Consider the following 11,375-nt stretch of genomic DNA (forward strand, 5'->3'; position numbering starts at 1 on the left):
TGCCCAGCCTTGGTGCAGCTGGGGCAATGTGGTGTAGTGCTGTGTGTTGCACCATACATCCTTGTCCAAAATCCTGTCTTTTTTTTTCAGTTTCTTTGGCCTGATGGGTCTCTGTCAGGATCCTGCACGACTTGCTGCAGGTTTCTGTAGCAAAAGAGTTTGTCTTTTGGCTTATGTCTTAATAAGCCAATCTCCTCAGTGAGCTCCTGGGAACCCTTAGTCACAGCTTGTTGCATAGCTAGAAACAGGCACTAATAGCTCATCCTTAGCTCATCCTCACCCTCTTGTTTCCTAGCTAAGAAGCTTGGACTGTTCATCTGTAAAATCAGAACTTTCCTTCCAAGATATATTTACCTGCAAAAGCTAAGTGAGCTTATCACTTTCCGTGACATTCTTAGTGCTTCTGCTTCTTCCCGTATCTCCTCTTTTATGCTCTGCATCATGACTGTCTTTCTATTTTTCATGCGATCTGACAGATTAGCTATAAAAGTCCTTTTTTTTTTCCCCAAGTGCACCTTTCTCATCCTGCAGAGTTGGGGCGATTCCTATGTGGGTTTTTCTTTTTTCCCTCACACCCCACAGATGGGATTCAGCTGCACACCTCAGGGCATCTGCACAATGTTTAATCTTGGTTGATGTCTCAAGGGTCTTGTTTTGATCTTTCCCCAGCAGCCCTTACTACAATTCACTGCAAACTAGTTGCTCATTGACAACAACTTTTCTGAGTCAGGTTCCTCCTGCTAAGGCTCTGTGCATGTTGCTGGTGGTAAAGAGGCAAAAAGAGTTTTTTTCCTAATCCTCTCTGGTGAAAATGTTTGGCTTCTCTGATTTAATCTCCTGATATGTTCCAAGATTAAACTGCACCCTGGTTTATAGCTGACTCAGTATTCATCTGTCGACTAGATGGCTGCTGAGATCATTGGTGAATGTCTTTGTCAGCCTTAAATCAAAGTTATTGGCAGAGGGCCTTTGTATCCCACAGGTATTTTTGTATTTGGAGTCAAAGGCACAGGGCTGTACAAGTAGGACCCTGGTAGAGTGGGTGGCTCCTGCATTGGTAAAAGTTATTCCAGATCCTCATTTTCAAGCTTATTTTTGTCTCTTGTTCCTTTAACTCTGGTAAAAATAACTTGTAAGCGCTCTTTAAAATTATTTTTTTCTACCATGTATTTGATTACATTTTTATGACCACGCTCTGCCTCATGATGCTGCCTTAGTTGTTGCATAATCACCAATGTTTTGTGTCAATGCTGCTCTCATTTCTCTTGTTCTCCTCTTAGGCTTCTGCCAGCTCAACACCCAGAAGTCCTCCCTTCTTTCCCTTGATTCACACGGTCTGCACCTTAGAGCAGAGGAAATGCCCTGTCAGATCAGACCAGTGGTCCGATCCTCCCAGGAGTCTACGTTAGACAGTGACAGGAGCAGATGCCATTTAAGGAGAGCACATGAGCCTTGTCACTCTTCTTGTGGTTCAATCCCGTCATACCTGGATGAGGGAAGCCACTAGTACATCCTTGTTTATACCTTTTAGTATCTGGTTTTGAATTTGTTGTCCCTGAACTTGTTTCCTCCCTGTTTGAACCTGCTGATGGTCCACACTTCCTCAGCTTCCCATGGCAACAAATTTCTGGAAGATCACAACCCTCTGTGAAGACAAGATTTCCCTGTTTTACACTGACCTCCTGTTACTTGCAGTAAGTGACCCTTATTCTCCAAATCCCACAATATTAGAATTAGCAGTCCGGCATTCATATTTTTTCTAACATCTTCATCCTTTTGCTAAACTTAATCATATCCCTCTTCAGTCTTAACTCCAAGCTGAAGTCCTGGCCTTTCTAGCCTCATAGGGCAGCTCTTTCCTCCCATAGATCAAGTTAGTTGCTTTTTCCTAACCTCACTTTGTCCCTGAGATGCAGACACCAACACGGGAGATAGTGTGGATGGTGGGGGCACAACCATGTTTCATACAGCTGCTGCTCTTTCTTTGTAACACTTGAACTTACTGTCATATTTATTGCTACTGCTGCAACTTCTGCCTGAGCCCAAGTTCCTTCCAGCTCTTAACTTAAATACTTTCCCTTCCATCTGAGGCATATTCTTTTCATGATTTTTTCCTGTTTTGCAAATATAGTCCTTTCAAATGTGATCCTTTCACAGAGAGCATTTATTCTTTTTGTTACCTCAAGTGCTATTTTCAAATGCTTTTGGTATATCCTGTAGTGGGTATATCCCCAGTGCAAATCACTTCAGCAAACTTTATTTTTCTTCTTTTTCTTTTTTAATTTTTTTAAATTATTTTTATTTATTTTAATGAATTTTGAAGGAATTAAGTTGTATTCATTAAACATTTCCCACTTTTTGAGCATATTTCTCCATCTAGGTATGGGAACAACTGCACTAACTGCAAAATATTAAGGAGTATTCTCCTTACTTGATCACAATTCCCAGATTGCCTGGCCCAGGAAACCACAATAGTTGCATGGAGAAAGTAGAGTCCCCACAACTAAATTGCAAGCTGTTAATTAAGGCAGATTTATTAGAGGGAAATTTTATGACAGTATGTTTCCAGCTTTGGCAATAAACTAACAGCAATATAGCAGATGCAGCAGGGTTCAATAGCATGAATGTAGCCTAGGACAGAGGTCGTCTCTTGCCTCAGCCCATGCCAGCATTTCACTGCCCAGGAAGATGGACAACTGTCCGGTGTCACTTGCTGTGTTTCTCTCCACCATTTTTACACAGAGTGCTTTCCTAATACTCCAATTTATATGCAGCTCTTGCCTTATAGAGTTCCTGCCCTACTATTCAATCTTTCTATTTTTTTACTTTATTATTATTATTATTATTATTATTATTATTATTATTTTAATTCCAGACCTGGTTGTGATTCGCTTCAATTTTCCTGTTCTCTCGCTGCTCACTCGCTGCTCAACTGTACCCTTTGCATTCCCACTTTTTTCCCCTCCGGTGCAGCTCTTGGCACATGCAAGTGCACACCTGTGCCAGCTGCCCTTCCAAGGGGAAGGGGACTGGAGATGGCACAAGGAGCTACTGGAAGGTAGCTGAGTGTGACACATCTGTGGAAGTTGTTTATCCAAGCTACAGTCTTAGCCCTCAGCATGACAGCTTGGAACAGCCCCATTGGGGACAGAACTGGGGCCCTGCCACCTAAGATAAACATAAGCAGGTTGGTCACCTGCTGCTCATACTTCCACATCTCTCCTTCTTATAATGCCCATAATTTTGGCTGATTATATATTCCCACTATTTTATACCTACCTACTTAAGCTTTGTTTCCTTATGTGGGCATGAACACCATCTTCAGACATTTTTATATACTGTTGGGTTCTCTGCTTATAAAGAAAACACATTTTTCAAGCTTTTACAAGATTGTACAAAGTTCATCTTGGGTGAAATTACAAGCCTTAAAGAGAGTTTGGTTCAAGGCTTAGATTATTAAAAAAAAAAAAAAAAACAGTCTTTCTAAATATAAGTTAAGCAACAGAACAAGCTGTTTAGAGTAGTTGCAGAAGGTCTTTGTGGTCTTTTAGGGAAGGTTAGATACTTATCTCCTGGAGATGAGGCAGATATAGTTAGCACAAATCAGGAACCCTTCATCCCTATAAAGATGCAAATTTAAAAATAATTAAATAAGCAGAATTGCCTAATGCTTACTATTAGCATACACCCAGTGATGATGCAGCCAGCAATTAGTTTATCAAACAAAGAGACCATGTGGAAGACCAAGGAAAAGGTGGGGTGACAGTTGATCACAGTGCATTAAAGGCTGGATTTAGTGTACTAGAAGTGAAGCAGGTTTCCAAAGAGATATTTTGAGAATGTTTCAGGTATTTCACAAGCAAAAACAGAAAGAAAACAAAACAACAGAACACTACAAACCAGAGGACACATATTTGAGGAAGTGAGCCAAAATACATTGGTGGTGGAAGAAAGGCATAAGCAAGCATGGTAAAGCCACCCAAACAGCAAATCAAAATTGTTATGGAAATGTATGAATAATCCTAGGCTCCTGAGACATTGTCATTGCACAAAGCAATGAAGAAACCACCAGGACTGGCAGCACATACCTTTTTAGAGAGGGGAAGGCACGAAGGAAGTGGGAAATAGTTGAGATGCAAAGATGTAGCTTGTTACAGGAGTGCTACCAGGCTGACAACAGTAGCTGTAAGGGAACGAACGCTGCAGTGGTGTGGGGAGTGTGGAAGGAGCTCTGTGGTGGAGGCCTGGGCCCTGCGGCCCATCCCGACGTGAGCACTCGCCCGCTAAATTAATCAGGAAGCTTTGCAGGAAGAGCAGTGTCAACACAGAGGCTGGGGCAGAAGAGGGAGCAGAAGGGGGAAATGACTCTAAAGCAGGAAATAGCTGTACAACTAGTGGGAAAACACCACTGAAAACTCTACAGGACACGCAGAGACTTCTCCCTGTGCAGTGGAGGATAAGCTCAGCAGCTCCTCAAGGCTACACCAGAATCAGTATTGGAAAAAAAAATCATTTAAAGGTGGCATCACCTTTGTGGTGGCATCACATGCGTTTGAGGGCAGCAGTAGGTAAGGAAGAGTGTGTGGCTGCCGCTGGAGGAGCCAGGAGGCCGTGGGGCAAATGTGCTTCTCTCTCACTAACGGGCACGTGGTGCAGGACACAGTTACCACAGGGGCAGCGGCAAAACCAGGCAACTGCTGTCACAAAATAAAATAAAATAAAAAAGCACAAAACAAGGGCAGTTCTCCAAGAGCTGCAAAGTACCAGGCCCCCAGTGGAGGTTAAGTTCAGGATGGACAGGAAGGGTAAGGGTTGAGAAGATGGTGCCAACTGTCTTCTCCCAAGCAGACACACAACAGAGGCTGGGGCAGAGTTGAACACAGCTCCCTTATCCCTGCAGGGGACCCAGCAGGAACAGCAGGCACATTTGAATTAGTGACTCCATGGCCCTGCAAGCCTCACTTTTGACAGCTTGGATTTACAGGCAGCTCATCATCAAGGTCTTTACCTATGGAAAAGGACAAAACGTCGACATGTAGCAGCAGCAGCGTTGATAAACAACAGGTAAATGCCAGGTGCTCAAGGGCTTGCTCTGCACCAGCAGTTACTTCATGGATGAGGACAAACGGTAACGTGGCTGAGTTTCAGGTATTGAACTGGCCACTAGTACATGAAGCAGTTCCTTGAAACCTTTTTCTTGTATCAAAATGCAAATGTGCTCAATCCTGTGTATAATAAATACATCTAGAGATATTACCTATGGACTCAGGCAAGCAGAGGGCTGAATAAATTAGAGATATACATTTGAAAAGACTTGGTACATTTGAAAAGAGTTGGTTGTGAGACAAATAAAGGGAAGTCTGTGAAATAAAGGTACAGAATAGGCTACAGATGAAAAGAGAGGTGATATGTAAAGAATCTCCTGAATTAATCACTTGCTTCTGTAACCATTTGAGTCTGGCGAAAGGCTGTCATTTAGCAACCTAAGCTATTCCTTTTAATTTTTTTTACAAACACAAACTGTTTCCTGGGGTATTATCTCGATCTGGCTCAGCAAAATAGAGATTAAAACAATATATAATTTAACATCATCTATAAGTATATGGAAATAGTTGGCTCTGGATGCATTAGGAATTACACTTACAGAATTGACATGATTCAGATCATAGAAAGTGGGGCATACTTGGTGTTCAACACTTTCTTATAGAGCAATATTCCTTGTTTAACTTTATGGATCTTACCAAATGCTCATTCGAGCCAAGTTAGGACCCCTGCCAAGAATATTTAATGCTATGTTTCAGGTGATGAAATGTAGCACATGAAGGGAGCTCAGGGGATCATTCAGTTCCACTCTCTGTGCTGAGGCATCCTGCAGCTTTGCCCATGAGCTGTGCCAGGCCCTGCCCCTTCCCAGCTTCACAGCCAGAGGCACCCTGGACTAGGGAACCATCCCGAGGCCTTCTATGAGAACTCCTGGAAGATCTCTTGGGAAAGGGATTCTCCAGCCTCTCCTCATGCTCTGCTCCCTGTACATTTTGCAAATATTTCCTAACAGTCAGTTAAAATGTTCTTGGCTGCAAAAGGAAAATTGATTTCATCACAGCATTATCTCAATAGATGATATAAAATGATCATCTTAAGAAGCTTTTATGCATTAGAAATTGCTTCCAGCTTCTTCCTAATGTCCTTGGCTCAGACTAAACAAGCCAAATCCATTGGTCCACAGTGCTCCTTGTCCTTGTGCTCACTGAATACTCCTCAGCTTGCCTACCTCTGCAAGCACAATGTCCAGACCAGGACCCAGTCTTTTAGGTAATTAATTTAGAGATCTTGACATCTATTAAATTACATCAAAACAATGCTAATTTCTGTGTTAAAGGCATGCAGATGGTCCTTCTCCCAGTCTTCTCCCTGTCCTCAGACCTATTTCCTTATATTTCAGACCCATCAGTGGTGACCCAACCGCCCGGGCCAGCTGACCTCCTGCTCAGGTTGTGTACACCCATTGCCCCTGCTCTTGCATGCTGTTATTTTCAGCACTGTCTGGAAACGATGAGCAGAGAGTGGATGGGTGGAGAGCAGGAAGTGGGTGATAAGTGATTTTATCCTCCTCCTCCCTGAAATCTGCTGTCCAGCACTTCTTGCCTGCACGAGAGGGAAGCCTGGGCTGGGCACACTGTGAGTCACCCTTGGCTCCTGCTGTTTCCCTGGGCTCAGGGCAGACCGCAAGGCCACATCCACCAGTTTTGTGGAAAAATAAGTTTTCTCTGTTCACATCCACGTGATCCAAAGTGCAACAATGATCTCTTCCCAGTTTTGCTGGCAGGCAAGTTGCCTCCTTGCTTGTGTTAGAGGAGGCCTGCTGCAGCCACCAGTCCCACTGCGCAGCCCAGACAAGAGCTTGACAACTTTGGAGCGATGCTGTGAGCCACAGCCTCATGGGATGAGTCATTGCAATGTTAGAAAGGGGTCAACAAGTCTGGAAAGAATTAACAATATTTTAATTACCCTGGAAGCCCCAGTGGAGAGCTGAGATATTAAAGACCTACCGTGCAGGCAAACCTTCAGAAAGCCACTGTTCCTGTCCTGAGTAATAACAAGTAGAGGCTCAAACATACTATGTCATCTAACTGACAGCTGCATTAGCATCAGAAAGACAGAGTAGAAGGTGGAGGTTTAAAGAGTAATTAGGCCTAAGATAATTACTAGGTGTTAAAAATAATATATATCTATGGCTATAGCAGAAAACCAGGAGTTCCCTTTAAAGCCTAAGGCCTCTTAAGGCACAATCGTAACCCACAATGTAGACACTGAATGATGTGCTCTGCTTGGGCCTCTTCCTTCTGCCTCTGTGTGTGGGGCATGCATGTCTCTGTACCACACTGGTGGCCCCTACGCTAAACTACCTTAGAAATCATGCCATTTTTCATTAAAAAGAACTAGCTTTTTAGTGGAGCGTAGGGATATTTTAATTAGAATTTTTTTTATTCTTTAATCTACAGTTTGTAGGCTTATAAACGTACTGTGGGAAGTTGCTTTGAATTTGGCATCTTTTGTTGGTCTGTATTTTTAGTAGACTTTCCTATATACCAGGTGACCTAAGAAGACCTGACTTTAAAAAAAAATGAATAGCATTTGTAAAACCCAGCAAACTCATAACTTGCATTGCACAGCCATGGTGTGGGCTGTGGTTGCCATTTTTAAAATAATTTTGACATTGCGTGTAGAAGACGCTGTGCAAGAAGTGCCAGTTCTCCTGCTACAGCAGTGTTTTCTAGTTGTTTTTTTCCTAGACAAAACCTAAGTCCTCCCAATGTGTTAAGTTTTGACTATTGAGGGTGAGGTTGATGGAAAACACAAAATGGTACCCTCCTTCCGTAGGGTCTGGTTATGTGCGTGTTTTGCTCTCGGTTCCAGTGCTCTGCTTGGTTCGCACGCTGTACACCCTTACTTGCAGTGGTTTGTGGCATATCTTCACCAGCTCAGTGATGATCATGCTGTGGTGAGACAAGTGGTCTTGCCTTCTCCTGTCCCACGGTGGAGCATAAACCTGCCAGGAAAGGCTCCCTTGTGTGCTTCGCAGGGCCTGGTGCATCCCTGGATGCAGACTCCCAGGGGCAGCCCCTCTACTTTGCTTTTTGAGGTGAAGTTTTATCATGTTCTGCTTAGCCCTGGAAGGGAAAGCTGCCTTTTTCCTCAGTATGCTTCAGTGGAAAGTACCCGTGCTCTGTTCGCCCACCCAAACTGCCTTTGTCCAGTGCAATGGCCTCCCAGTGAGCTGTCACCTCCTGCCACTTTGCCTTGTGAGAGGATGCAACTCATTATCTCTCACCCTACTCCTGAAGAAAAGTCAGGGTCTCCTTGGCCTCATGAAAACGGTGTCTGCCCAGCACCACCAGTGCTTCAGGATGTCACCGGGTTCTTTGCGTGGCCAGGGCAGGCAGAGCTGCTGGCAGCAAGGGACCTCTCTCTCCAGAAGGCCTGGCTGGGGAGTGTCAGAGACACGGCTGACACTCAGCTGGGCCTCCTGGAACCACCCTGCCTCCCCACAAGGAATCATTTCCTCAGCAGGCAGCAGCCAGCCCCAGGGTGACCTAGTGCCTACGCCAATGTGGATGCTTGCATTCCCACAATGAACCACTCCAGGACCTCTTGAAGAACAATAAAAGGATGTGCAGAGTCCTCTCCCTGGGGAGAAATAACTGCATGCACCAAGGACAGGCTGGGACTGACCTGTTGGAAAGCAGCTCTGTGGAAAAAGACTTGAGAGTCCTGGTAGACAACAAGGTGACCATGAGCCAGCAATGTGGCCAAGAAGACCATGATATGCTAGAGTGCATTAGGAAGAGTGTTGCCAACAGGTTGAGGAAAAGGATACTTCTCTCTACTCAGCCCTGGCGAGACCACATCTGGAGTGCTGTGTGCAGTGCTGGGCTTCCCAGTACAAGAGGGACATGGAACTACTGCAGCGAGTCCAGTGAAGGGCTACTAAGGTGGTCCCTTGACTGCAGCATCTCTCCTATGAGGAGAGGCTGAGAGAGCTGGGACTGCTCAGCCTGGAGTAGAGAAGACTGAGGGGGAATTGTGTCGATATGTACAAATATCTGACAGGAGGCCATCAAGAGGACGGGCCCAGACTCTTTTCAGCAATGGGACAAAGAGCAACGGGTACAAACTGAAACATAGGAAGCTCCATCTGAACATAGGGAAAAGCCTTTTTCCTGTGAAGGTAGTCAAGTACTGGGACAGATTGCCCAAAGAGGTTGTGGAATCTCCCTCCACGATAGCAGGGAGATCTCCTGCAGCAGCCGGGCAGCTTCCCGCCAGCCAGCGCAGAGGGTGTCATGCCACCACGCAGCACTGCGCTGCCCGAACTGCTGTGATGCCAGAGAGGCCACTTGGGGGCCATTAGTCACCAGCTCTTGCTTCAGTGCCAGCACCTGGATCAGACACGTTCGATTCGCCTCATGCAAAAACTATGCCCCGGGCCAGCGGGCCCTGGGAGGTGGCTGCTGTCCCACCTCACTCCCCACAAGCCCAGGGACCTGCCTCCCTCAGCTCTTCAGGCTGCCGTGGCAGTGGTGATGGCATCCGCAGGGTAGAAGTGTCCGGCCACGCCAGCCAGGCGCTGCCCCCAGTGTCAACTCCCCACCAAAAATCCCACCCGGGGCACAGCTATGTGCCTGGCCCTGTCCAGGCCTGTGCCGTGGAGCATCCCCGTGGTTTCTGCACCAGAGGAGCAGGCTTGGCCCGACTTCCTCTATCATCATCCCCAGTGAGGATCTTGTGGCTTTCGCAGACCACGAGACATCCGCATTTGGCCTCATCCCCTCGTGCCAGTTCTTAACTCCCCGCGCAGGATGGATGGTTCTGCGGCAGAGCTGGCATGTTCCCGGGGCTAACGTGTCCCGCAGTGTGCTGAGGCCTCAGCCCTGCCACAGCCTCTTGGTGAGGGCTACGCTACTGATGGCATGGCCAGGCTCAGCCAGCGCAGCAGGAAGCATCTTCCGAAAGGAAATTTAGCGGGAGGGATGGAAAAACAGGGGAAGAAAGATAGAAGGAAAGAGAAAAGATCTAATAAAGGAAATTCAGCTTTATGTGAAATATGTGCTGATGTTCACTTGAAAAAGATTTATTTTTTCCTACACACCTTGGCAGCTTTATGTATGAAGATGATTTATCTCCTGCTCGTGTGCAGAGAGGTTGTTAGTTAAGCCCTCAAGAGCATTTGAGGCATAGGAGAGCCTGGGATGCTAGAAGTTAAGCTCTGGGTAGAGCTTCTACTTTTTATTGCATTTCAGTAAACAGCCACTAATTCTTTCCCAAAGCTTCCTCCTGTGGGATCTCATTTTGGTTCCGAATCTACCTGAAGGAGAGGGCTGAGGTTTGGATACAGATTGCCATGGTCAAAAGTTATTACACACTGGGATGCCCCTATGCACAGGTGACCAATCCTAAATACCCTTCATCAAAAAAGAGCAGCCCATTTGGCCAAAGAATAGTCCTTCCTCAGGACTGTTTACTCCTTATAAAAGCAAGCGAGATGTCCTCCTGGCCTTGGCAGATGTTGTGAGCTGGGCCCTCCTTTGGTCTGCTCCCCCAGAGTCACTGTCCCAATTGCTTCTCCTGGCTCTCACAGGTGAGCTATGGGCTCCTGCACCTCCACACCTCAGGGCAGGACAGAAAATTGCAGAATTTATCATCAGATTTTTCTTGTACTTGGGAAATACAGAAAAAAATGACAAAACCTGAACATTCTTCTGTAGGGAAAAAAAGAGATGTTAAGACACAGTTTCACAGGTCACATGCCCTTCTCCAGGTCCTGTGCTGTCTTACCACCTGGTGGTAGGTCACTCAGTTATTTTCTCTCTGCTATGTGTTCCTTGTCTCTAAAACTGAAATTTCTGCTGGATTTGGTTGGTTAATTGCAGTGAGTTTCTCTGGCCTCTGGAAATGGAAAGCTGTACCGAAACTCTATGTTGTAACTACTAACACTGTCCACAGCTCTGTAGGATTCAAATGAGATTTCTGGTTTCATTCTCTCTGCCAAAGTTGCTCATCTGGCTTCTCTGGACAGGGACTGACTTGTGACTGTCATCTCAGAACTTAATGAAGGGGTTAAGGGGCACCTCCTCCTCCTCCCTTCCCAACAAGCTTGTAAAGGCAGCCTGGACCCTTCGGGGAAGGAGGACAGACCTGGATCTCGTCAGAGATCTCCTTTAAAACACTAAATGGATTGCTGAAATCCTGCCTTGTGAATATCTGATTTGGCATGGGGTATACAAAACAGGTTTGTGGACAAGAAAAATGCTAAAACCTACCAATTTATTGCATTGTAAGGGCAATGCACTGCAAACCCAGGGAAAATATTGCCA

The sequence above is a fragment of the Tinamus guttatus genome, unplaced genomic scaffold (assembly GCF_059628265.1).
Source record: "Tinamus guttatus ecotype Peru unplaced genomic scaffold, ASM5962826v1 Tinamus_guttatus_pri_ptg000150l, whole genome shotgun sequence".
NCBI classification, from domain to species: Eukaryota; Metazoa; Chordata; class Aves; order Tinamiformes; family Tinamidae; genus Tinamus; species Tinamus guttatus.